Source organism: Ranitomeya imitator, chromosome 6, assembly GCF_032444005.1.
Source record: "Ranitomeya imitator isolate aRanImi1 chromosome 6, aRanImi1.pri, whole genome shotgun sequence".
Lineage (NCBI taxonomy): Eukaryota > Metazoa > Chordata > Amphibia > Anura > Dendrobatidae > Ranitomeya > Ranitomeya imitator.
This window is the reverse complement of record NC_091287.1, coordinates 345,287,557-345,314,281: the sequence shown is the minus strand read 5'-3', so window position 1 is coordinate 345,314,281 and position 26,725 is coordinate 345,287,557. Positions and strand designations below refer to the sequence as shown.

The window sequence follows — 26,725 nt, the reverse complement described above, 5'->3', positions numbered from 1 at the left end:
GTATGCTGGCCCCACTATATCCCATGAAGAGCATAAGCGAAACGCATCGGGAGGGGGTCTTTTGAAGTGGTCCACCGCTGTATCCAGATGAAGGTTATGTCCCTGTGACATTTATGCGGGTGAGACCTTTCCAATTTTTCTAGGATTCCTTGTTTCATTATGTCAATCCCCTTGAGGTTCTAAAGGGGGAAGGTGGTAATTCCTGAATATGCATAAGCTGTAAAATAGTTGCGTTATTATTTGATATCACCTTTACATTGATATGTTTGACATTGTTAACCCCTGTTTATTTTGGGCCCTAGTTCTTTGTTATTTGATGTGGTCTCAAAAAAGGGTTTTATCTGTGGAGAGTTTTGGGCCCTAAGAGGATGTACAGAGTCATTGGACTAGTATAAACTACACCTATTTGAGATGCTTTCTCTACTGTGGGTATATTTTATTTATTTATTTACACAGTAATGGGTGTCAGATCATCCCTTTATGCGGAGATCGAACAGATTAGGGGTGATTTAGTATCATTAAATCCCAATCTGATTTGATCCTTATGGTACATACGCATACCCTTAGAAAACCAAACCAGAAAACCTTGTACTTAGCCGATACTAGATAAAACTACATTTTTTATTTCTTCACTTTAAAATACTGAACACACTCACCATACAGACAACCGTGCTTAGCTAAAACATAACCCTCACACTATAAATGTTCTAAGGGAAATTTAGAACATTTATAGTGTGAGGGTTATGTTTTAGCTAAGCACGGTTGTCTGTATGGTGAGTGTGTTCAGTATTTTAAAGTGAAGAAATAAAAAATGTAGTTTTATCTAGTATCGGCTAAGTACAAGGTTTTCTGGTTTGGTTTTCTTGATTTTGAGCCTTGAGTGTCCAATCAAAAATTTTCTGTCCAAGTACATACGCGTACCCCTATTCTGCTACCTAGATTTCTGATTTGGTTATTATTAATGGTGGTATGGTGATTAGGGATCTAAGCACAGCAGATAAAGGGGAGTTATAATATAATACCCCATCTGCGTATGATGCATCCCGCAATATTTTGATTGTTGTTTGTCTTTCCCACCTTGCACAAATTTTCATGTTTGTTTGTTGTTTATGGTAGTTGCAGATTTTAATAAATAATTAAAAGTTACTTTTTAAACCAAATCGCTACATATGATATATTAGTTGGATTCTACCACTAGCTGATTTAACAAGTTTTCATACCTGGATTTGGGGATCCTTTGCTGTTCTTCCTTGCCGATCCTCTCCAGTTCCGTCAGGTTGGATGGTGAGCATTGGTAGACAGCCATTTTCAGGTCTCTCCAGAGATGCTCAATTGGGTTTAGGTCAGGGCTCTGGCTGGGCCAGTCAAGAATGGTCACAGAGTTGTTTTGAAGCCACTCCTTTGATATTTTACCTGTGTGCTTAAGGTCATTGTCTTGTTGGAAGGTGAACCTTCAGCCAAGTCTGAGGTGCAGAACACTCTGGAAGAGGTTTTCATACAAGATATCTCTGTACTTGGCCGCATTCATGTTTCCTTCAATGAAAACCAGTCGTCCTGTCCATGCAGCTGAAAGTCATATCATGATATTGCCACCACCATGTTTCGCTGTTGGGATTGTATTGGGCAGTTGATGAGCAGTGCCTGGTTTTCTCCACACGTACTGCTGCAACTGCTTCGCTTTGGTGCGGCTGTGATGTTAGGTGGTATGGATGAAAATTTTATATTCGCAACTTATTTAAAAAAAAAAAAACTCACAGCGGTAAGTCGTAGCAAACACAGATGCCTTTTAGACTGCAAGTCTCCTCACAGTACGAAATTCATCACTGCTCATGTCACATTTATGGAACTCAAGCAGTGGGAGATCTGCAGTATATACATCACATAGAATACACTGAGACTGCTATATAAATCACACAGGTTACACCAAGACTGCTGTGTATGGCAAGTACATCACACGAGACCCTTTAGGTCTGGGATATAGACATCACAGGAGGCATGGGCTGCGCTATATACATCACAGGAGACGTGGGGCTGCGGTATATACATCACAGGAGACATGGGGCTGCGGTATATACATCACAGGAGACATGGGGCTGCGGTATATACATCACAGGAGACATGTGGCTGCGGTATATACATCACAGGAGACATGGGGCTGCGGTATATACATCACAGGAGACATGGGGCTGCGGTATATACATCACAGGAGACATGGGGCTGCGTTATATACATCACTGGAGACATTGGGTTTCGGTATATACATCACAGGAGACATTGGGCTTCGGTATATACATCACAGGAGACATTAGGCTGCAGTATAGACATCACAGGAGACATGCGGCTGCGTTATATACGTCACAGGAGACATTTGGCTGCGGTATATACAGGTCCTTCTCAAAAAATTATCATATAGTGTTAAATTTCATTATTTGCCATAATGTAATGATTACAATTAAACTTTCATATATTATAGATTCATTATCCACCAACTGAAATTTGTCAGGTCTTTTATTGTTTTAATACTGATGATTTTGGCATACAACTCCTGATAACCCAAAAAACCTGTCTCAATAAATTAGCATATCAAGAAAAGGTTCTCTAAACGACCTATTACCCTAATCTTCTGAATCAACTAATTAACTCTAAACACATGCAAAAGATACCTGAGGCTTTTATAAACTCCCTGCCTGGTTCATTACTCAAAACCCCCATCATGGGTAAGACTAGCGACCTGACAGATGTCAAGAAGGCCATCATTGACACCCTCAAGCAAGAGGGTAAGACCCAGAAAGAAATTTCTCAACAAATAGGCTGTTCCCAGAGTGCTGTATCAAGGCACCTCAATGGTAAGTCTGTTAGAAGGAAACAATGTGGCAGAAAACGCTGTACAACGAGAAGAGGAGACCGGACCCTGAGGAAGATTGTGGAGAAGGACCGATTCCAGACCTTGGGGAACCTGAGGAAGCAGTGGACTGAGTCTGGTGTGGAAACATCCAGAGCCACCGTGCACAGGCGTGTGCAGGAAATGGGCTACAGGTGCCGCATTCCCCAGGTAAAGCCACTTTTGAGCTACAGAGAAGCAGCACTGGACTGTTGCTAAGTGGTCCCAAGTACTTTTTTCTGATGAAAGCAAATTTTGCATGTCATTCGGAAATCAAGGTGCCAGAGTCTGGAGGAAGACTGGGGAGAAGGAAATGCCAAAATGTCTGAAGTCCAGTGTCAAGTACCCACAGTCAGTGATGGTGTGGGGTGCCATGTCAGCTGCTGGTGTTGGTCCACTGTGTTTCATCAAGGGCAGGGTCAATGCAGCTAGCTATCAGGAGATTTTGGAGCACTTCATGCTTCCATCGGCTGAAATGCTTTATGGAGATGAAGATTTCATTTTTCAGCACGACCTGGCACCTGCTCACAGTGCCAAAACCACTGGTAAATGGTTTACTGACCATGGTATTACTGTGCTCAATTGGCCTGCCAACTCTCCTGACCTGAACCCCATAGAGAATCTGTGGGATATTGTGAAGAGAAAGTTGAGAGACGCAAGACCCAACACTCTGGATGAGCTTAAGGCCGCTATTGAAGCATCCTGGGCCTCCATAACATCTCAGCAGTGTCACAGGCTGATTGCCTCCATGCCACGCCGCATTGAAGCAGTCATTTCTGCCAAAGGATTCCCGACCAAGTATTGAGTGCATAACTGAACATTATTATTTGTTGTTTTTTTTGTTTGTTATTAAAAAACACTTTTATTTGATTGGATGGGTGAAATATGCTAATTTATTGAGACAGGTTTTTTGGGTTATCAGGAGTTGTATGCCAAAATCATCAGTATTAAAACAATAAAAGACCTGACAAATTTCAGTTGGTGGATAATGAATCTATAATATAAGAAAGTTTAATTGTAATAATTACATTATGGTAAATAATGAAATTTAACACTATATGCTAATTTTTTGAGAAGGACCTGTACTTCACAGAAGATGCTGCCACTGAGGGCCCAAGGAATCTGCCCAGAGGCTGGAGATAAGGGGGCCTGAGGTTTCCCCACCCCGGCTTTAAAGTGTAACCTTCATTTTAATTTTATATAAAAAAAATCAGTTGTACAATTGAATACAAGCAACTTTGTCCTATATCTTATCAGAGAAATCTGCTTTTTTTCTCTACCTGGACTGATCATTTTCCAAAATCTCCATTCACGAGTAAAATCTGTATTTGGTGAAGACAGCTTTTTACATTACTGAGATGGCTGTTGCTACTGATAAGATTCTATGTAGATGGAAGGTGGGTAAAGGTACCTTCACACTGAACAACATTACAACGATAGCGATCCGTGACGTTGCAGCGTCCTGGATAGCGATATCGTTGTGTTTGACACGCAGCAGCGATCTGGATCCTGCTGTGACATTGCTGGTCGGAGCTAGAAGGCCAGAACTTTATTTTGTCGCTGGATCACCCGCTGACATCGCTGGATCGGCGTGTGTGACGCCGATCCAGCGATGTGTTCACTGGTAACCAGGGTAAATATCGGGTTACTAAGCGCAGGGCCGCGCTTAGTAACCCGATGTTTACCCTGGTTACCATTGTAAATGTAAAAAAAAAAAACTGTACATACTTACATTCCGGTGTCTGTCACGTCCCTCGCCGTCAGCTTCCCTGCACTGACTGTGAACGCCGGCCGTAAAGCACAACGGTGACTTCACCGCTGTGCTCTGCTTTACAGCCGGCCGGCGCTCACAGTCAGTGCAGGGAAGCTGACGGCGAGGGACGTGACAGACACCGGAATGTAAGTACGGTATGTGTTTTTTTTTTTTTTTTTACTTTAACAATGGTAACCAGGGTAAACATCGGGTTACTAAGCACGGCCCTGCGCTTAGTAACCTGATGTTTACCCTGGTTATCCGGGGACTTCGGCATCGTTGGTCGCTGGAGAGAGCTGTCTGGGTGACAGCTCCCCAGCGACCACACAAGGACTTTCGAACGATCACGGCCAGGTCGTATCGCTGGTCGTGATTGTTGGAAAGTTGCTGAGTGTGACGGTACCTTAAGGGATGTGGATGAAGGAGCTCAGCCTCATGTTCCTTCCTCTCCACCCAATAGAATCCTTTCAGTAGTAACTGCCATCTCCTATCTCAGTAATGTAAAAATCTGTCTTTACTGAATACAGATTTTACTTGAATTGAGAATTTTGAGAATGAAGGATCAGTCATAGAGGAGAAAAAAGCAGATTTCTCTGATCAAATATATTAAAAAGGTGCTTATTTTCTTGTGTACTATTGATTTATGATATAAAAATTAAAACGACTCTTTAAACATTTGTTAGAATAATTTCAAATCCCTTAATACTGCAGTATAATCTCACAACAAACTTGTGAGTAACAGAGTCGGCATCAGGCCATATGATTGCTTTTGATCAGCTCTCCGGTGGTCCCGTCATGGGTCTTGTAGAACCTTGTATGAAGGAGCAGTGGCATAATGCGAATAATATGAAACCCTTGGCGAATTCCAATCCAAACTGATGTTGTAATTTGTGACAGTATATAGCAGTAACACACATGGGCCATTACTAATCAGCACACCTGAGATATTCAGCATCTGGGCCGATACTCCACGCACAATACCATGCGGCAGCGGATATACCGACCACAGATGGCCATCTGCAGGGGTGTAGGGGATGGATGAGGGAAGTTATTGTTATTTTCCTAATAAACCAGATTTGGCCTAATGAGGATATCTGTGTGTCTTTGGGGTATTCCAGGCATGCAAGGGTAACTAGTAAATTGATTTGGAATAGTTCCATATGAATAGTGGGCAGAATAATCTTTTAACTCTAATATCTGGAAAAATGACCTCCTTTCATTTAATTAAATGCAACTGAAACCTTTTGCGTTTGACCTTCGGATTTCTTTATATGAGTGATCGTTCAGGTTTCCAGTGTCCCTGAAAGCCCGGGTTATTGAAGTAATTATTCTCAATTGGTGGGTGGTCTTGTGAAAACCATTTAGAATTGATAGCTTCCTATGGAGAGCGGCATACCATTAGAAAGGCAATAGGTGCAGACGTTTAACTTCCTGAAACTATTAAGCTTTACGATTCCGTCAGACTTTTGTTTCTTTAGTCTCAATCATTGGACCCGTAGCCATGTTAACAGTAGAAATGCGATGTTTGGACCTTTTTGGTGCCATTTGTGATATGTTGCCGGTGTCTTTCAGCCAGTGTTATACGGCTGGAGGTTGGCCGCTGCATTTGTTTTTTCTCCATACTGCGGCACGGTGTATTGTTTAGCTGGAATAGAAATCAGGCTGCAAATCATTGTACTCACTCGAGGTATTAATCACATTTCAATCCAATAATTAACATATTGGTTTCTAAGCCTGGGTTTGTAGCATTTCCAGCACTTTGCCCCTGCAATCACAGCACAATTAATGTTCTGCTTGCAAGTATTGCAGGATAACTATTCTTTGCATTACAATCGTGTTCGAGATTAGTTACAATGGAGGCCATTTTAATTGACGTTAGTAATAAAAGTCAGCGACTCCCTCTGCTGGTTGAAATGAGTTATGACAGATGTGTGTGGACTGTAAAGGCCTTTTGGAAATTTTGGGTTACTTTTATTATTTTTCTAAAGCATGTTATTAGCCCTTTTCTAACCATACAGAACTTTACTGAAACTTTCTGCTATAAAAATGTGTTTTTTTTTTCCCATTTACTTGAAGAATGATTATTACGTAGCATTGCCTCCTGATTTGCTTAGGCATTTGTTAACAGAAGCTCTTTGAAATAAGCTGAAAGGGGTTTTCTCACATTTTAAAATAGATACTTGTCCTGTAGTGGTGTACATCATTTATCTGACCACTGCAGCCAATCACTGGCCTCATCACTGAAGCTACTGATTGGCTGCAGTGGTTACACGAGTGATGGATGATGCTTCATTACTTCAGCCAAATTGGGACTGGTGGAACAGTTGAAGATTCAGGACTTAATGTGTATTTCTTCATTTCATAATATTAATCACTCTTTGCCCACTTTCTAAGAATCCCAGAAAACTTCTTTTTAAAGAAAATATGTTACTGTGTTTTTGCCACATACATTAGTGTAGAGACAGAGCCCCTGACTCTAGTAGCATGGAACTTACTGGGCTGCTTAGTTTAGTTCTGATAAAATCACTGATTTATCAGAAGGAGCTCATCACTCGAGGACTAGTAAGCCTGCTGCCGTGTAGTCCGCCATATTCAGGAGCTCGGTGTAACCTGCCCCCCCACCTGTGACTGATTTCTTTGTACACTGTACATGGTCATAAAGCTGCCAATCGGGGATGGAGGCGTTCCACATTCAGTGGATCCAAAGCAGGTGAAATAGTAATAGTGTCAAAATGACAGCAAATTGCTCTGTAAGTGACATAGCTGGAATCAGGATATCTGCCCCTACATTATAGTGCTCTCAGATGGGGTAACAAAAACCTGGTGACTGATTCCCTTTAAACTTGTGTGAAGCCTAAATCCACAAAATAAAACCTTAGAAAGAATACGACTACAGGACTAAAGGACCAGTAACCCATTGTTACCTATAATAAGGACCTTGGGTAATGCATGTGTCCTGTAATAATAGATACTTGGTTACAGGTTTCTTTTGAGGGATTGTCCTGTCCTGCTCACTTCCACGTCAGGAGGTGCGGGTGTCGTCACACTGACTGTTTCCTATTGGGAGGCGATCAGAACCTGACGTCACCTGCTATGCTTCCCTTGCAGAAGTGAGCGGAGCATGACTATCCCTTTAAATATCGTAGGCTTTTTTCCCTCCCAATAAGAGAAGACCGCTATGGCGCTAGCAAACAGTTTTTCTCTATCCAGTACCTCTTGGCACTGTGCACTTGACCCATTCGTCTGATGAGCACTGAGTTGCGGTACCAGACACATTTCTTTTGCTCTCTGGATCGGTGGATTTCTAATGGTCAGATTCACAGTGATTAAACATCTAGCATCCTAGTAGAATCATAGAATGGTAGAGTTGGAAGGGACCTCCTGGGTCATCGTGTCCAACCCCCTGCTCAATTCAGGAGTCACTAAACCATCTCAGACTCTGTCCAGCATCTGTGTGAAGACTTCCATTGAAGGAGAACTCACCACCTCTCGTGGCAGCCTGTTCCACCCACTGATCACCCTCACTGTCAAAAAGCTTTTTCTGATATCTAATCTGTGTCTCCTCCCTTTGTTTCATTCCACTGCTTCTAGTCTTTTCTTGTGCAAATAAGAATAAGAATGATCCTTCTACACTGTGACAGCCCTTCAGATATTTGTAGACCGCTATTAAGTCTCCTCTCAGCCATCTTTTTTGCAAGCTCGACATTCCCAGATCCTGTATCCGTTCCTTGTAGGACATAGTTTGCAGTCCGCTCACCATCCTGGTCGCTCTGTGGTAAAAATGCTCCGTAAGGCTGGGGTCACACGTTGGATTTTAACTTGTTCTTGTCCATGTCTGTTTTTATAGGTCTTAGAGAAATTGTCTTTTGCTTCATTCTTTTTACGTTCTCTTGGTTTGGATTGTACCCATTCATTTCGACCCTAAATCCACAGGTGAAAGCCTTACCACTGGCTTTTCCCACAACCAAAAAATGAACATAAAGCATGAATAACTGCGCCAAATCAGTTTACAAATCTGTACTAAATACGCAGAGTGAACTCTTCCTAGTGGTCAGTATGTATCATCTTGCTTTTTTATATGTAAATTGATTATTTTAAATAGTCTAGAATTCCTAATGGCACATAGTTTCTGATTCCGTGGTTTCCATAATTTCTTAATAATTAATAATGGCGCAGAGGAGTAATGAGCAGCTTAGCGGTAAGGTTAGCCGTGCCCATGGATTAGACACGCTCCTCCGTGTAGCAGGCTGGTTGTAAGCTCGCGGTGCACGTCTTATTTAGGCCATTGTGTTTTCCTTGAAAGACGTGTCAGATGAAAGTTAGAGGAACTCCATGGGAAAATGGCATTATGAGAGGGAACACTGGGGGTCTGTTTCTGCGGAGAGCCGTGCACAGTGTTTTACCTTGCCCATTCCAGATCTCGAAGACTTTGCAACTCTTGATTTTTTTTTTTGTTGTTGTGCAAATGATCTCCCAGTACTACATTGCTAAAACCCCTGCCCTCCATTCCTGTAATGCCAGAATTAATCCTCGAAGCTTGAAATCAACGTTGTCCGAGGAATCCGCCAGGTTTAGTTTATTTAACCCGTTCTGTGCCGCACAAATGGCATCGGCCGTGTTATTCCGGGTGTTGCGTTCACACTTTATTGTTGAATAAACCCTTTTTTTTTCCTTTTTTCCATGTCCTAGCACCATTAGCTTCTTAAAATTTGTTTTGTAAATGAAGGAAAGCTAAATGGCGTTGTGATTGCTGCCATTAGTGGCATTTTAGATTCTACCCACAATTATTGTCTTCATTATCTTTGAACAGTCCCGTTTAGCTTCTCGTGCGAGATCAGATCTTATGTACAGTTTTTCCCTCGGAGATTATTATTTCCAGCAGAGTGTTTAATTTAGATTTTACAACCAATCAAATATTATGACATGTGAAAACGCACAGTTTTCTACACGGGGAATGAGCTGGGGATGCCAAGACAGAACAGGCACTGTTACTAGAGCAAAAAAGGGAGCGGTTTTTAGGAAATTAAAGGGCACCTGTCATTAAGATTTACCCTTAGAAGGTATTATTGTCTTTGATAGACGTTAAAAACTAACTCCATGTGCTCCATGTATGTTAATCAGTGGCACTATGCGAGGGGAGCACGCTCACAGCAGTGTAAGTGACATTCCGGGGTCCGCAGGATGTCAGATATACTTCTGTGTACATGCTCCCACTCCATTGTGGCATTGATTGACAGCCGTCTCTGACTAGTCTGGTGACCACAGGCAGGGAGAGCAGGAACAATTAAAATTAGTTTTTAAACACATTTAGCATTTCAAGCTAACACAAACATCATCATAAAGAGTAAAAGCAGGCTCATAGAGCGATCCTAATGTCTTCAGGGGATAAATATTGATGATAGATTCCCTCTTAAGTGAATCTGGCACCATGTTTTGCTACCTAATCTGAGAGCAGCATAATGTAAGGGCAGAGACCCTGATTCCAGCGATGTATCACTTAGGCTACTTTCACACTAGCGTTAACTGCAATTCGTCACAATACGTCGTTTTGTAGAAAAAACGCATCCTGCAAAAGTGCTTGCAGGATGCGTTTTTTCCCCATAGACTTGTATTGACGACGCATTGCGACGGATTGCCACACGTCGCATCCATCGTGCGACGGATGCGTTGTGCTTTGGCGGACCGTCGGGAGCAAAAAACGCTACATTGAACGTTTTTTGCTCCTGACGGACCGCTTTTTCCGACCATGCATGCGCGGCCGGAACTCCGCCCCCACCTCCCCGCACCTCACAATGGGGCAGCGGATGTGCCGGAGAAATGCATCCGCTGCCTCCGTTGTGCAGTGCGTTAACCGCTAGCGTCGGGATGTCTGCCCGACGCATTGCGACGGGGAGATTCCAACGCTAGTGTGAAAGTAGCCTAACTGGGCAGCTTAGTTTAGTTTTCATACAATTGTTATTTTATCAGTAGGAGATTTTCACTAGAAGACTACTTGGCCTGCTGCCAGGCAATGCAACCGCGCTCACATCATTGATTGGCAGCTTTCTGCCTTTGCACAGTGTATGCAGGAAGCTGCCGATCAGTGGTCGGGGTGGGGTTATACAGAGCTCCGAATTTAGAGAACTGGTAGATCTGCTGTAGATAAAAACATTTTTTTAATCAAAAGTGCAAAAACTACTAAAGTAAGTGATACATTGCTGGAATCATGGTCTCTGTCCCTATAGCATGCTGTTTAGAGATGGGGTAGCAAAAACATAGGAAACCTTAGCACTTTTTTTTTGCTTATGGATGTAGTGATATGGCTGTAAAAGTAACTGTCCCATAAAAAGAAGGATATTGTTTTCGTAGAGAGCGGATGTGCCAGTCATGAACAATCTAACGTAGAGACCATATGCAAATCAGGCTGAAACTGCAGTGGGGGTGTGCGAGGGCACTGGGAAAAAGCAGTGCGAGGGCACTGACAGACCGTAATGAATATTCATGAGCATCTTGTCATAAGGTAGATCAGGCTTGCTAAGACTTGCCTCACTATTTGTAATGCCCTTTGCTCCTTAGCTACAATCTGCAATCTGCCAGCATTCACTATGGTGTATAGAAAAGTGGACGTCTCATCTGCTTTCTGCCAGCAGTATAGTGTCCAGTAGCATGAAGCAGTGGTCAGCCGGGAAAACATTACTATTAAAAAAGGAAATGGTTGCAATCATTACAAATAAATGTAACTATCAATATATCATGAATGTAAACATAACATCTTCATTGTAATAATGAATGTAAAGTAATGTAAACAGCAGTATACATCGTGAATCCACTATAGTCTGCAAGCCCATACTCCTAACCAATTAGGCACCACAGACCTGTTTCTCAGTCACAAATGTTCATAGTTCTCCTCCATTGGTCGGAGCCATCAGTATTGCATCATTATTGCCTCACTCCCCTGAGGACGCCATTTAGGTGAAACATGTCGAAATAAAATGGTAATTACGGCACTCCTGTGGATGGTTCCCAAGTAAGATCCCATCCCGTGTAAATCTTGTAGAAAACTTGGCACTCAGGCAAATGTTGTAAGAAGATAATTTTATTTTGTGCAGGCAATCAAAAAATGAAGAAACGTTTTGGTCCTACAATGACCTTCACCAGTCAGACAGATTGCAGTGTGCACAGGGTTACAGGCAGAAACGAACGCCCAGGATATGCAGCACATGGTGTGGCCTAGCCAGTCTCCAGACCTTAATCCCATAGAAAACATGTGGATGTAGTTGAAGCTCCCTGTTGCCAAGCAACAGCCTCAAAATCTTAATGATTTAGAGATGATCTGCCAAGAGGCGTGGACCAAAATTCCTCCTGACATGTACGCAAACCTCATCATCAACTACAAAAAACGTCTGACTGCTGTGCTTGCCAACAAGTGTTTTGCCACCAATTATTAAGGCTTGTTTGGTCATGACGTCACCGCTGTGCTCTGCTTTACGGCCGGCCGGCGCTAACACAGTCAGTGCGGGAAGGTGACGGCGGGGGACGTGACAGACACCGGAATGTGTGTATGTTATGTTTTTTTTTTTTTTTTTACATTTACAATGGTAACCAGGGTAAACATCGGGTTACTAAGCACGGCCCTGCGCTTAGTAACCCGATGTTTACCCTGGTTACCAGTGAACACATCGCTGGATCGGCGTCACACGCCGATTCAGCGATGACAGCGGGTGATCAGCGACCAAAAAAAGGTCCTGATCATTCCCAGCGACCAACGATCTCCCAGCAGGGGCCTGATCGTTGGTCGCTGTCACGCTTAACGATTTCGTTAACTATATCGTTGCTACGTCACAAAAAGCAACGATATCATTAACGAAATCGTTATGTGTGAAGGTACCTTACCCGTCAACTTTAAAAGCCAATTATACTGCTTAGGGCAGGGGTGTCAAACTGCATTCCTCGAGGGCTGCAAACAGGTCATGTTTTCAGGATTTCCTTGTACTGCACAGGTGATAATTTAATCACCAACTCATTATTTGTGTAGGTGGTTAAATTATCACCTGTGCAGTACAAGGAAATCCTGAAAACCTGACCTGTTTGCAGCCCTCAAGGAATGCAGTTTGACACCCCTGGCTTAGGGGACTTTTTGTTTACTTAAGTAATCAGACCCATAAGAGCAACCCACAAAGGCAAGGACAAGCATATTTCTAGAAGAACTTCTTACATAAAGCCCAGGATGTGCCCATCTTCAATGAAGATCTGTTTTTGTTGCTGCAGTTTTATGGCTTCTTAAAGGGAATCTGTCACTACACTTGACCAATCTATACTATTAATAAGGGCATACAGGTTATAGAATGCTATAAACAGTCCTACCTGTGTGTCTCATATCAGTTGCTTTGTTGCTGAGAAATCATCTTTGATCACTTTATATAAATGACCTCTTCCAGGCTATGGGGAGTATGGTGCCTGGAAGATAACTCTGCCCCCAGAGATTATTATACATGAAGGGGAGTTCCCAGTGTGAGACAAGTAACTAAACACAGAACAGGAGAAATGAAATTTGTCTTTTTGCAAACCCATTTTTTGCTTCTCTCGCTTTGCTGTATTGCAGCAATATTGCAGCCCTGTCTGCCTGTGAGATGGAAGCTGATAAGAACCTTCAGATGTGTCAGTTATAATCACACACAGCTCTGCAGAGAGCAGCCATTACACATCACACTGGTAACAGTGGTAACCATTACACATCTCACTGGGAACTCCCATTTTTCTTTTTAAAATAATCTCTGGAGGCAGAGTTATCCTCCAGGCAGTGTCCTCCCCAGATTGTAGAAGAGGTCATTTATATAAAGTGATAAAAGTTTATTTCTGAGCAGCAACGCATCTGATATGAGACACACTGGTAGGACTGTTTTAAGCATTCTATAACCTGTGTGCCCATATTAATAGTTTAGATACAGTGGGGCAAAAAAGTATTTAGTCAGTCAGCAATAGTGCAAGTTCTACCACTTAAAAAGATGAGAGGCGTCTGTAATTTACATCATAGGTAGACCTCAACTATGGGAGACAAATTGAGGAAAAAAAATCCAGAAAATCACATTGTCTGTTTTTTTATCATTTTATTTGCATATTATGGTGGAAAATAAGTATTTGGTCAGAAACAAACAATCAAGATTTCTGGCTCTCACAGACCTGTAACTTCTTCTTTAAGAGTCTCCTCTTTCCTCCACTCATTACCTGTAGTAATGGCACCTGTTTAAACTTGTTATCAGTATAAAAAGACACCTGTGCACACCCTCAAACAGTCTGACTCCAAACTCCACTATGGTGAAGACCAAAGAGCTGTCAAAGGACACCAGAAACAAAATTGTAGCCCTGCACCAGGCTGGGAAGACTGAATCTGCAATAGCCAACCAGCTTGGAGTGAAGAAATCAATAGTGGGAGCAATAATTAGAAAATGGAAGACATACAAGACCACTGATAATCTCCCTCGATCTGGGGCTCCACGCAAAATCCCACCCCGTGGGGTCAGAATGATCACAAGAACGGTGAGCAAAAATCCCAGAACCACGCGGGGGGACCTAGTGAATGAACTGCAGAGAGCTGGGACCAATGTAACAAGGCCTACCATAAGTAACACACTATGCCACCATGGACTCAGATCCTGCAGTGCCAGACGTGTCCCACTGCTTAAGCCAGTACATGTCCGGGCCCGTCTGAAGTTTGCTAGAGAGCATTTGGATGATCCAGAGGAGTTTTGGGAGAATGTCCTATGGTCTGATGAAACCAAACTGGAACTGTTTGGTAGAAACACAACTTGTCGTGTTTGGAGGAAAAAGAATACTGAGTTGCATGCATCAAACACCATACCTACTGTAAAGCATGGTGGTGGAAACATCATGCTTTGGGGCTGTTTCTCTGCAAAGGGGCCAGGACGACTGATCCGGGTACATGAAAGAATGAATGGGGCCATGTATCGTGAGATTTTGAGTGCAAACCTCCTTCCATCAGCAAGGGCATTGAAGATGAAACGTGGCTGGGTCTTTCAACATGACAATGATCCAAAGCACACCGCCAGGGCAACGAAGGAGTGGTTTCTTAAGAAGCATTTCAAGGTCCTGGAGTGGCCTAGCCAGTCTCCAGATCTCAACCCTATAGAAAACCTTTGGAGGGAGTTGAAAGTCCGTGTTGCCAATCGAAAAGCCAAAAACATCACTGCTCTAGAGGAGATCTGCATGGAGGAATGGGTCAACATACCAACAACAGTGTGTGGCAACCTTGTGAAGACTTACAGAAAACGTTTGACCTCTGTCATTGCCAACAAAGGATATATTACAAAGTATTGAGATGAAATTTTGTTTCTGACCAAATACTTATTTTCCACCATAATATGCAAATAAAATGTTAAAAAAACAGACAATGTGATTTTCTGGATTTTTTTCTCAGTTTGTCTCCCATAGTTGAGGTCTACCTATGATGTAAATTACAGATGCCTCTCATCTTTTTAAGTCAGCACTATTGCTGACTGACTAAATACTTTTTTGCCCCACTGTAAGTCCAATGTAGTGACAGATTTCTTTAACGGATCTCCAGATTTAGATATAGAAACAGCATAATTTATTAATTAGAGCTCTTGGACCTGATGTACTTAAAGGGAACCTGATATGTAAAAAAATAAAAGGCTCATTTTAATATTGTGCTTATACAACCATTCTGAAATTGATTTTTAAAACACACCAGCCTCTTTGGGTTTAAGAGATCTATTTGATATTGTATGCAGTTTGTAATGTGAAATCTGGTGACAAATCCACATGAACCTATTGGGCAAGATGCCTTAGAGAGACAAAAGTAAATAATTGAATCCAGGTTTTCATTTAGTCCTAGTGCATGAAAGTCACCAACGCTTTGCTGAGTCAATATCTGCAAAGATCCAGATCGCCACTATCATTAACACCAGTACAATTATAATATTATGAATTATACATGGTCACAAAATATCATGGACATAATCGGAAAAATCGCTAAACTACCTCAGAAGAACCAACGATTACATCTTTATTTAAATCAGTAGGGGTACATGGAAGCAGGGGAAGCAACAGACAAGAACATGCACATGCAAAAAAGGGCACACTAGCTGACAAAGCCAAGCTTCGAGGAAATGTAAAAAACATTGTCATTGGACTCTGGAGGAGTGGAAACATTTTCTGTGGAGTGATTGTGACGTTAGAGCGAGGAAAAAGTGGACCCTCTGGACCGCGACAACGAACCCCTGACCAGATGGACCTCCCCCTATACAGGGAGACTTAGGGGGAGGCCCGTGAGGGACTATTGCCACGGAAGCTGGGGACCAGAACGGAAAAGAAGATACACTTAGCTGACGGAAGTAACAGAGGCTAGGGAAGGGGCAAGGACCCAAGGTAACACAGAAGAAGCTAGGACACAGAGACTGGCAGGAGTACCGCAGGGAATCAGGAGCCGACAGGTTCACCCCAGACATGGGGACTGGCAGGAACACAAGAACGGACAGGGTACTGGAGAGACGGAGAGACTGGCAGGAACAAGGCAGGAGCACAGGAACAGATGGGGTACTGGAGAGACTGGCAGGAACAACTTAGTAGCCCTGGAACGGACGGGGTACTGGAGAGATGGAGAGACTGGCAGGAACACAGGAATGGGCAGGGCGCTGGAGAGATGGAGAAAGAAACCTAAAGTCAGAGAGCACGCACAATGCATAGAGACCAAGAGAGCCTAGGGCAATATAAAGCACAAAAGATCATAGGCACAGGAGAGAGGAAGAGGCGGAGATATATATATATATATATATATATATATATATATATATATATATATATATATATATATATATATATGTGCTGCGCATTACCTCCGGGTGAAAGTCCTCCAGGATGATAGAGAGGACTGAGCAGGAAGCGCAGGAGGGAAGCTAGAAGTGCGCACGTGCAGAACTAAACCAGCAGGGGGCGAGAGAGGACGCCAAAAGGAAGACGCTGCAGAGGAGGAGCCATGCCGGAACGCCGTGGACAGTTAAGTATGAGAAGACGCGGTGGAAGCAGCAGTAGCGGCATGACAGTGATGAATTCACCTCATCTATTTTGCTGTCTGATAGACCAGTCAGGCTTTGGCAAATGCCAGTGGAATGATACGCACCTGATTGTATTGTGACAACTGTACAGTTTGGTGGGAGATGGATAATTCAGTGGAGTTTTTCTTCAGAAGTTGACCTAGGCCCTTTAGTTACATTGAACGGAAATCCTAATACTTCAGCATATCAAGACATTTTGGATAATTGTAGCTCCCAATTTTGTGAAAACAGTTTGGGTAAGGCCCTGTTCCGACTGTACCCCAGTGTGCAAGGCAAAGTCCATAAGGGCAAGTTTGGAAGAGTTTGGCAAGGAACTACTTGACTGGCCCTGATCTCAACCCTATCCGACAGCTTTTGGATGAAGTAGAATGGAGATTGTGAGCCATGCCCTCTCATCCAGCATCAATGTCAGACCTCTCAAATGCTCATCTGAATGAATGGGCCAACATTCCTACAGAAACGCTCAACATCCAATCCTTCCCAGAAAATTGGAAGCTTCTTTAGCTGCAGAGGGGTGGGTGGGGTGTTGTTGGAGGAAGGCAACTCCATACTAACGCCTATGGATTTAGCAAAGGAATAATGTGTCCAAAAAATAATTTGAAATTTGCAATGATCTGCTGGTGTAAACCTGAAGAAGGCATAAATATCACCTTTCCAAAGCGTGTATCTCCTGATACAGTCTCTTCTTGGTATGTGCACACTTGATCCTGTAGTGATAAAGGGTTAGTCATATAGTTGCAAGCTTGAGTTCATTACAGGGCTATTGCTGCTTACAGGTTGCTGCAATATTTTCATCCAAAACCTATCTTTTCTGGAAACTTTGTAGCGATTTGCAACTGTTTGTCTCCTCTGTTACAGTCTCCCAACTACTATGATGCAGAAAAGAAGTGTGAGGTAGCAGTTATGCATATTGTAGACAGTAATTCTTTATTATAATACAAAAAAGACCAACTCTCGAAAAGCCAGATTAAATCATTCCTTTCACTTTTTAATGGGATTTGGATGAATAGAGTAAAATATGCACTTTGCATTCATTGATAGCATCTTTAGGTTGAGGTAATTGAGTCTTTTTTTTTCCCTTGACTGAATGAATAATGACTTCATCTGATCCTCAGCGAGGCCTGAAACTTAGACCGCCTTTGTCAAAGCAAAAAGATCTGGGCTTTGAAACATGCTCTACTTCCCTGGCTTAATTTTTCTTCATTTTAATCCAAAAACCTATTTTTCACAATAATTCAAGCATAAACTATGTAGTAGTTGAAGCAGCGGAAATTGCCAGATATTTGTCCTCGTTGTGCTACTTTTTAAATGCATCTGATAAATCAGCCACTGTGGTCCTGAGCTGTTCTGTTCTCAGGGGAAGGGGCAGCCTGTACACAAGCAAGTGTGTTGGAATTTGTCTCAGCAATTTCATTATAATTCTTTGAGAGCATCTCTTTATGTACTGGAATGTTCTGTTTTGCTACTCTCACTGTGAAAGTTTATAGAGATAAATAGTTCTCCATAACCATGAGGCTTTTGCTGACGTTTCTTTCCCACACTTCTCATAGCATCAGAATTAGTACTAAGTGAAGGTTGTAAACCTTGGCTTAAATTTTGAACTATTCAAAACTTGTATAGCTATATACTTGCACTGTGGACTTATATCAGGGCTATCCATGTTTTAGGGGCTTTGTAGCTATAGTTGGTGTGTAATGCAGGTGACTGGACAGAGGACACGAAGCAAGAGGAGTCAGTGAACAGTGTAATTTACATTAGTTATAAGACAATTGGTACTATTAAACAATGCAAATCAACAATGAACCATATAGCGATACAATTGTAAACAATGAAAGCTCGTCACTATATAACACAAATGTTCTTTTCACAAGGAGGTTACGCCCATTCATGCTAGTTACCATGTAAGTTCTTCCTGCAATTCTGGCCGGTCACCGGGTTTTCCCGCTAGGCTACAAGTCTTTCTGCGAAGTCTATTAAAGCGTGTTGAGCCTCCCATGCACCAACCCGCCCCCTCCCCACCTGATGTCCTAGCCCAGGCCAGCCCTGGTACCGTATGTTATCGCTGGAAGTGACGGCCCTGTGCACTGTGAACAGGTATTCTTCTCTGGTCACAGTCTCCTCACATGTCTTCGGTGCTTGACCATTGGCGTATATCTCCTGGGCAGGAAGGACTGTGTCTAGACTCTTGACGCATGTAATCTGGTCCCTGGAACTTGACTGGCACAGGTCCTGGTCTTGACCGGCGCAGACTGGACTCTGGATCTTGACTGGTGCAGTCTGGGCTCTGGGTCTTCCCGTACATCGTGTGGACCTTGTTCAGCGATGACCGGCACCTTGGTGGCGTATAGGCTTTCTGTTGAGGCCTGTCACTCTGACCTCAGCACCATCTCTGGTCCGTATCTGCTCCTCTTTCCTTCTTGGCACAAAATCTCCCTTCAGTTCGGCATGCAGGGCTTTTATATCCAGGAACTCTGTCATGTGAATCACCTGACCAGGTCCAGCACAAGAACTTGCTCCCTCTGTAATTTTTCTGGTACAAATTGGTTCCACCTGGTTTCGTACTTCCTGTAGTGGCACTTCTGGAGTACTTGGAGACTAGGCCACTGGAGATTGCAAGTCGCCTTCTGTTTCATTCTCTGTCCCAGTTGAGAGCGGCTTTGGCACCTCTGGCAAACTCAATGGCACATTAAGCCATCTTTCCTCTTCCTCTAAGACTCCCCTTTGTAGGACCTCAGCCACTCCCGCTTGAGACCTGAACTTGGTACGCTCCTCTGTTTCAGAGGAACAGGGTCGCAGCATATTTCAGTGCAACTCTCAGGGTAACACATCACCTTCTTCCTAAGGCCTGACCTCATAGACTGGGTTATCCAGGTAAATCTTCCTCACTGCTTGGTAGGGTACTGCTTCTAAGTGGTGATCCAGTTTGCTTCTGGGTCGCTTGGCCCTCTAGCACATGGTCCCCTGGCTGGAACTGTTCACCCAACTTCGGGGGTCGACCTTATTGTTCCACCTCCCAAACCTTCTGCTCCACCAATCTCCTTATTGTCTGGTGTCTGTTCTTAGATCCAGGCACTTGGACTACTGTCTGGACAGGGGTCCTCCGAATCCAGCTTGAATTGAGTAATTTGTCATCCGCTTCACCCAAACAGGATCATATAGAGGGTGTAAAAGGTTGTCCCGTGAACTCGATTGTAATAGACCCACACCAACGGAGATACGAATTCGGGCCACTTTATCTTCTTATCCTCTTCCAGGGTCCACAACATTTGTAACAGGGTCTGGTTTAAACGTTTACCGGACTTGTTCCCTTGGGGGAGATACGGTGACCTATCAACCCCATAGATATGATACAGCTCATCCATTATTTGCCCCTTGGTCAGTGTTAATTCGCTTCGGCACCCATATAATATCAAATGGTGCTCCATACAGTATAATAGACCCACATAGTGCTCCATACAGTATGATGGCCCCACAAGGTACTCCATACTGTATAATGGCCCCACATTGTGCTCCATACTGTATAATGGCCCCACATGGTGCTCCATACTGTATAATGGTCCCACATGGTGCTCCATGCTGTATAATAGTTTCACATAGTGCTCCGTACAGCATAATGGCTCCATGAAATGCTCCATACACCATAATGGCCCCACATGATGCTCCATACAGTATAATGGCCCCACATATTGCTTCACACAGTATAATGTGCCCACATGGTACTCCATAAAGTATAATATGCTCACATAGTGCTCCAAACAGTATAATGACCCCACAATAAAAAAAATAAATAACTACTTGCCTCTGCCCGTTGCCCCGCTGCTCTGCACTCTTCATATATCATAGTCCTACCTGTGGACATGTGTGCCATTTCCTCAGCACTACCGCCGCCACACTCCTGCATGCGTGCCATCCCCTCCGCACTAGCGCCGCTCCTCTCACCTTCCTCAGCACGTGTGATGGTGCGTATACAGAGGAGAGTGATGGTGGCTCTATGTGTCCCCTCTGGCACTCGTGCCATAGGTTCTCCACCACTGTCCTACACTATCACATCCTGTATTGTACACAAAATGTACACAAGACGCAGGACATTATTCAGATTTCACATCACATTATACACACCACTGATGTAATTAAGAAGGAGCAGGGCAATATGTCCATCTCCTTACATTTCCCCTTTTTTAATGATAGTCGTCCTTGATCATCTGGAACACCTGGAACACACCAGTGCACTATACCACACATAACATTTCAACCCCAATGACGTCTTCGTCCTGTTCTTCTCCACCACACAGAACCAGTATGATGTCTTCTTCATTCTTTCTTGTGGAGTGACATGGAAACGGTTCTTCTTGGCTAGGACTCTAGAACTACAACTGTCCAAAACTCTAACCCAACAGCAATCTTTCAGTTTAACATTCGCCCTGGTTTTGCAAGGGGCCACAAGCCAACAACACGGCTCAGTCTCAGTTGCCTTCAACCCGGTTGGGACATCAGGTCGTCCACCCCCCCAAACATTGGTCCTTACGACCAGGACACAGTGTCTTAAGGGCAGAGTCTTCATGGGACACAGTCCATTGTCTCCCATCATTCCTTAGGATGGGGATGCAGTCCATATAGGTCATTGCCCATAGTGGCATTTGGACAAAGTCCCCAACTTGTTGGGCAAGATCCTTGGCAAAGGGTGTAGATCCCTCTCGCATCACAATGGTCCTCAACCAGCAAGGGGGAGATAAGCAATAGGTAAATCAAACTTTCAGCCATCCGTGGCCAATAACAAAGAGTTCTGAACAAATGGGTCCTAGACATGGTGAAGCGTTTGTCCTGCTGGCATTCCAAGCTGCCCGGGGCAAACGAGCAATGAGCACAACGTGGACTTCAACATTCGACTCAATTTTCCTCACTGGTCCTCTAGCTGTACTCTAGGGCAGAGGTCCCCAACTCCAGTCCTCAAGGCCCACCAACAGGTCATGTTTTCAGGATTTCCTTTGCATTGCACAGGTGATGCAATTATTACCTGGGCAAGACTAAGGAAATCCTGAAAACATGACATGTTGGTGGGCCTTGAGGACTGGAGTTGGGGACCTCTGCTCTAGGGTACCTGATGACCTTATCATTTGGCACCAGCGTCCCGCCAGAGAAGGAAGCGATCACTCCCTCCATTGGGTTGTCCTCCAGCTCATGCCTCATGAGGCCCCATCAACTACTGCATCTGACCATGACCTCTTCCCTCATTGGTACTGTTCAGCTGGGTCCGTATGCACTGCTCCCCTTTCATCTCGGCCTAGACCACCCCCGTAATCAACTTTGCCTGATTGGCGACAGGTGCGCACCTCTTGCTGGGGCTCACCTCAGGCATCTTGGCCTGCGTGGTCTTCAGGCGCTTGGCCCTATGGTGGGCTGTAGACCAGCCATTGTTCATGGCTGCGGCTTGGCCTCAACCCTCTCAACAGGCTGCCTGGTCTGACCTTCTTGTCCATCTTCAACATTTGTCCTCGGTCAACGTTCTCCCGGGCCAACTCACACTGGGTCAACGTCAGTTGCCATTACTGCATGCTGCTGTTCTCCAGATGGCTTACAATTCTCGATTGGTGTCATCTCCTCAATCGTCTGAGACCAGTCAAGGCCCCACCTTTCTCTGGATGGAGTCCGCCCTGACCCACCATCCCATTTCTCAAAAGTCCCTGCAAGTTTCCTTGGGTCACACCTTCCTAGGTGGATCTTTTCCATCCACTTCACTCTGCAATGATGGTCACTCCCCGTTGTAGGCTGACTCTCCTGATTCCGGCACTCTCCATTGTACGTGTATCTCTTGAAGGACTGGACCCCGCTTTGTGCCCTTTTACTTTTTACGCCCACTATGTGCGGGTCCGTCTCCCCATTTTGCACCACTCACCACCATCTTGCACCTTGCTCGGCGCCATTTTAGCATAACGGTTGCCATCTTGCTTGTAACTCAAGCCTTTTTCACATTGTTCAGGTCTTTCTGAGGCAAGGCTTGATCTGCCGAGTACGCAAAATGTAATGCATGTGACCAAATGCAACGCACCGAGAACATGAGGCAAAAACAGTCAGTGAACCATGTAATATACAGTAGTTATAAGATAATACTATTAAACAATGCAAATCAACAATGATCCATATGACGATGCAATTGTAATAATAATGAAAGCTTTTCTCCATATAACACTAATGTTCTCTTTACAAGGGGGTTATGCCCATTCACGGGAGATACTGGGTTTTCCTGCTAGGACGCAAGTCGTTCTGATGAAGTCTATTAAAGTGCGTTGAGCCTCCCTAGCACGAGTCTGCCCCTTCCCCACCTGATGTCCTAGCCCAGGCCAGCCTTGGTACCGTATGTCATCCCTGGAAGTGATGGCGCTACTCGCACATGCTGTTCCTCTGCAATGGTCTGAGCATTGTCAGTCAGATAAATATCGGTGTAATCACCCTGACTGGTTGACACCTTGAAGAAGCCCCACAGGCTCAGCCAGATTGGGAAGCTGAGTTGTCACTCAAAATGTTTGTGAGAGAAAATAACGTGAGCACTACTGTGTATGGTGCCAAGATAGGTTCCCAAACCTCACGTGATCTATGAAAGAACCTGGCACTCAACTTAATGCAATGAAAGAAGAGCTTTTATTCAGTCCAACGTGAATAGTGCAACAAAACGTTTCGGTCAGTCAGACCTTCGTCAGTTACGTACTAGTGTGCTAGAGGGTTCCAAATGAACACCTTAATGTGAAGGCACAGTTAGATCAGCATCCGTTAGGGATTATATTCAATATATAGCTCGTGGGCATATAAGGATAATCTTGAAGTAGATGGGTGTGAGTACACATCAGACGTGGCGTCCACCGGTCGTCTCAGCGGATGCTGAACTAACTGTGCTACCACATTAAGGTGTTCATTTGGAACCTTCTAGCATACTAGTACGTAACTGACGAAGGTCTGACTGACCGAAACGCTTTGTTGTACTATTCACGTTGGACTGAATACAAGCTCTTCTTTCATTGCATTGTTGAGTGCCAGGTTGACAGCCCAGCACGCCCCTGATTCTATAGGACAGCTAAGCTGTCACTCACAGTGTTATAGTAATAGTAAATAATTTCCCATAACTTAAAAATTCTGGAGCATCTTTTTTCAGAAATATTTGATATATTTCATTCCCCATATCTTTGAATGCTACTCCATCGTTGCTGACATTATAAAATTGTGACCATAACTTTTGAGACAAAGTTTCCTGCTTCAATGCTTTTAAATATACAGTGTTGAACCTTATTTTTGAACACTTCTGCAATCCAACCTGGCATGCTAGAGAATAGCTTCTGGGACAAAACCGGACTGTTGAAGTTTACCACAATTTTTGTGCTTTTGTTTGTCCATCCACTTTTTGAGTATTGACCACATGTCCTCAATAGGATTGAGAACTGGGTAGTTTCCTGGCCATGGACCCAAAATGTCAAAGATCTGTTCACCGAGCTACTTAGTTATTACTTTTGTCTTGCGATATTCTGCTTCTTCATGCTGGAAAAAGCATTGTTCATCACCAAACTTCTCCTGTATCATTGGGAGAAGTTGCTCAAAACCTTTAGCCAGAACTCTATACTATACTGATGAGAGAAAGTTTCATCACCAGTTGTTAAATTACTCGTACGTTTCCAAGAGTAATAGCGCAATGTGAAATACATACTCTAGAATTTTTGCACAAGTATTTATTAAAACCAAAGTAAAGCACGGAAAAAACAGCTCACTGTAATTGCCCAGTTAAGTCCAGAGCAGCATATGGAATAAGTATTGAACACGTCACCATTTTTCTAAGTACATATACTTTTAAATGTGCTATTGACTTTAAATTTTCACTCGATGTAGGTAAAAACTCATCTAATCCACACAGGCAAAGAAATCAAACCATACATGTCCACAAATTAAGTTATGTGTAGTAATGAGAAATGACACAAGGAAAAAGTATTGAACACTCTTACTGAATTGTAATTAATACTTCATGCAAAAGCCTTTGTTGGTGATAACTGCTTCAAGGTGCCTCCTGTATGGGGAAACTAGTCGCATGCATTGCTCAGGTGTGATTTTGGCCAATTATTCCACATAAACACTCTTCAAATCCTGAAGGTTGCATGAGCTCCTTCTATGAACTCAGATCAGGTGATTGGCTAGGCCACACTAGCAGCTTTATTTTCTTCCTCTGAATCCAGCTGAGAGTTTCCTTAGCTGTGTGTTTGGGATCATTGTTTTTCTGAAATGTCAACCTTTGGTTCATCTACATCATCCTGGTAGATAGCAGCAGATTTTTAGCAAGAATGTCCATTCATCCTTCCTTCAATAATATGAAGTTTTACAGTGCCACATGTGGAAAAACAGCCCCAAAACAAGATGTTTTCACCTCCAAACTTCACTGTTGGTATTGGTATCGTGTTTTTGGAGTGGTATGCAGTGCCTTTTGGCCTCCAAACATGGTGTGTATTATGGCATCCAAATGTGTTAAATTTTGGTCTCATCTGACCAGGCTATATTCTCCCAATATTTCACAGGCTTGTTGTTGAGCAAACTTTAAAAGAGCTTGGGCATGCCTTTGTTCATCTGTGGAGTCATGCGTGGTGAGCGTGCATGCAGGTCATGAAGTTGAGGGAATTACTTATTGTTTTCTTTCAAACAAATTGTACTTGCTAATTCCAGGTTTTTCTGTAGCACTCCACAGATGGACTGTGGCTGTTGGACAACTCTTCTGATAACTCTTTACACACCTCTGAAATCATGCGGAGGAAGTACCTGGTAAATGCTGGTTTATGTTCAAATGATGATCTTTCCACTTCCGGATTATGGCCCCAACAGTGCTCATTGGAACCTGCAATAGCTTAGGCATTATTCTGTAACCAATGGCATCAGAATGCAATAATAAGGTTGCAAAGGTCTTGAGACAGCTCACTGGTTTTACCCATCAGGAGATGTTTCTTGTGTGGCACCTTAGTAATTAGACACCTTTTATATGTCATCAGTCTAACCAGCTGATATTATTTTTCACTAAGTGGTAGGATTGCTTTCTAATTAATGATAGATTTCAGCTTGTGTCATGACTTTCCATGGCTTTTTGCACCTCCTTTTCTTCATATATTCAATACTTTTCCCCTGTGTCATTTGTCATTATTACACATAACGGAATTTACAGACATCTCTGCCTTTGCTGATTGGATAGGTTGTTACCAACATCTGGTGAGAAATTCCTGTCAATATCACCTTTAGAAATATATTTACTTAGAAAATTAGAGACATGTTCAATACTTATTTCACCCCCTGTATTAATAATAAAAAGAGATCCAGTTTCACAGACATAAAATCTTCTCCTTCATTCGTGCAAGTATGAAAACATCCGGTGCACACATCACCCTTGTTCACCCTTCGATAAGGATGCTGTGTGCAACGGAAATGCGTCAGTATTTCTTTATCAATACTTGGATGTGAAAAATGTTGCAAGAATAAAGGAGAAGACTTTCTGTCCATGAAGCTGGATCTATTTTGATTATTAAATAAAAGTGACATGCCAGGAGAGTTGTATGGCATTCTTAAAAAAAAAAAACTGGGTCCGTTTACGATCTAAAGGTGACGTACATGCTCACTTTGCATTTACGTCTGGTTTCCCCTGTCTCACATAGAAACATTGCATGTAGTGTTTCTCTGACTAGTTGATGAACTCCCCCTAATAATATAATGTGACAGCCTGAAATGCAATAGATTCCAAGTCAGGAGCGCCATTTTCTTTTAAGCATTTATCTACATATCTGTAGAATAGTGTTTCCCATAATGTATCTTAAGTACTGAAAGGGAAAGTCTGTGCTAAGAGATTGTAAGCTAGTCTCATATCCTGCATCCGATGTGTGCATTATTTGTAATATCTGTTTTCTTAAAATATGGCATGCAAATCTTTATAGAAATACATACTGCTTGGTTAATGCTGCGACAAGTGGCAGATATTGGACTTTGAGGCTCAGAACTTTTTGTATTAAAGAC

General features: G+C 43.2%; 1 protein-coding gene across 3 annotated transcripts in view; it reads left to right on the top strand.

The window, feature by feature from the left end:
- Nucleotides 1-26,725, top strand: part of ATP9B (ATPase phospholipid transporting 9B (putative)) — a 481,605-nt gene that overhangs the window by 252,721 nt on the left and 202,159 nt on the right. The gene's annotated exons all lie outside the window — the stretch shown is intronic.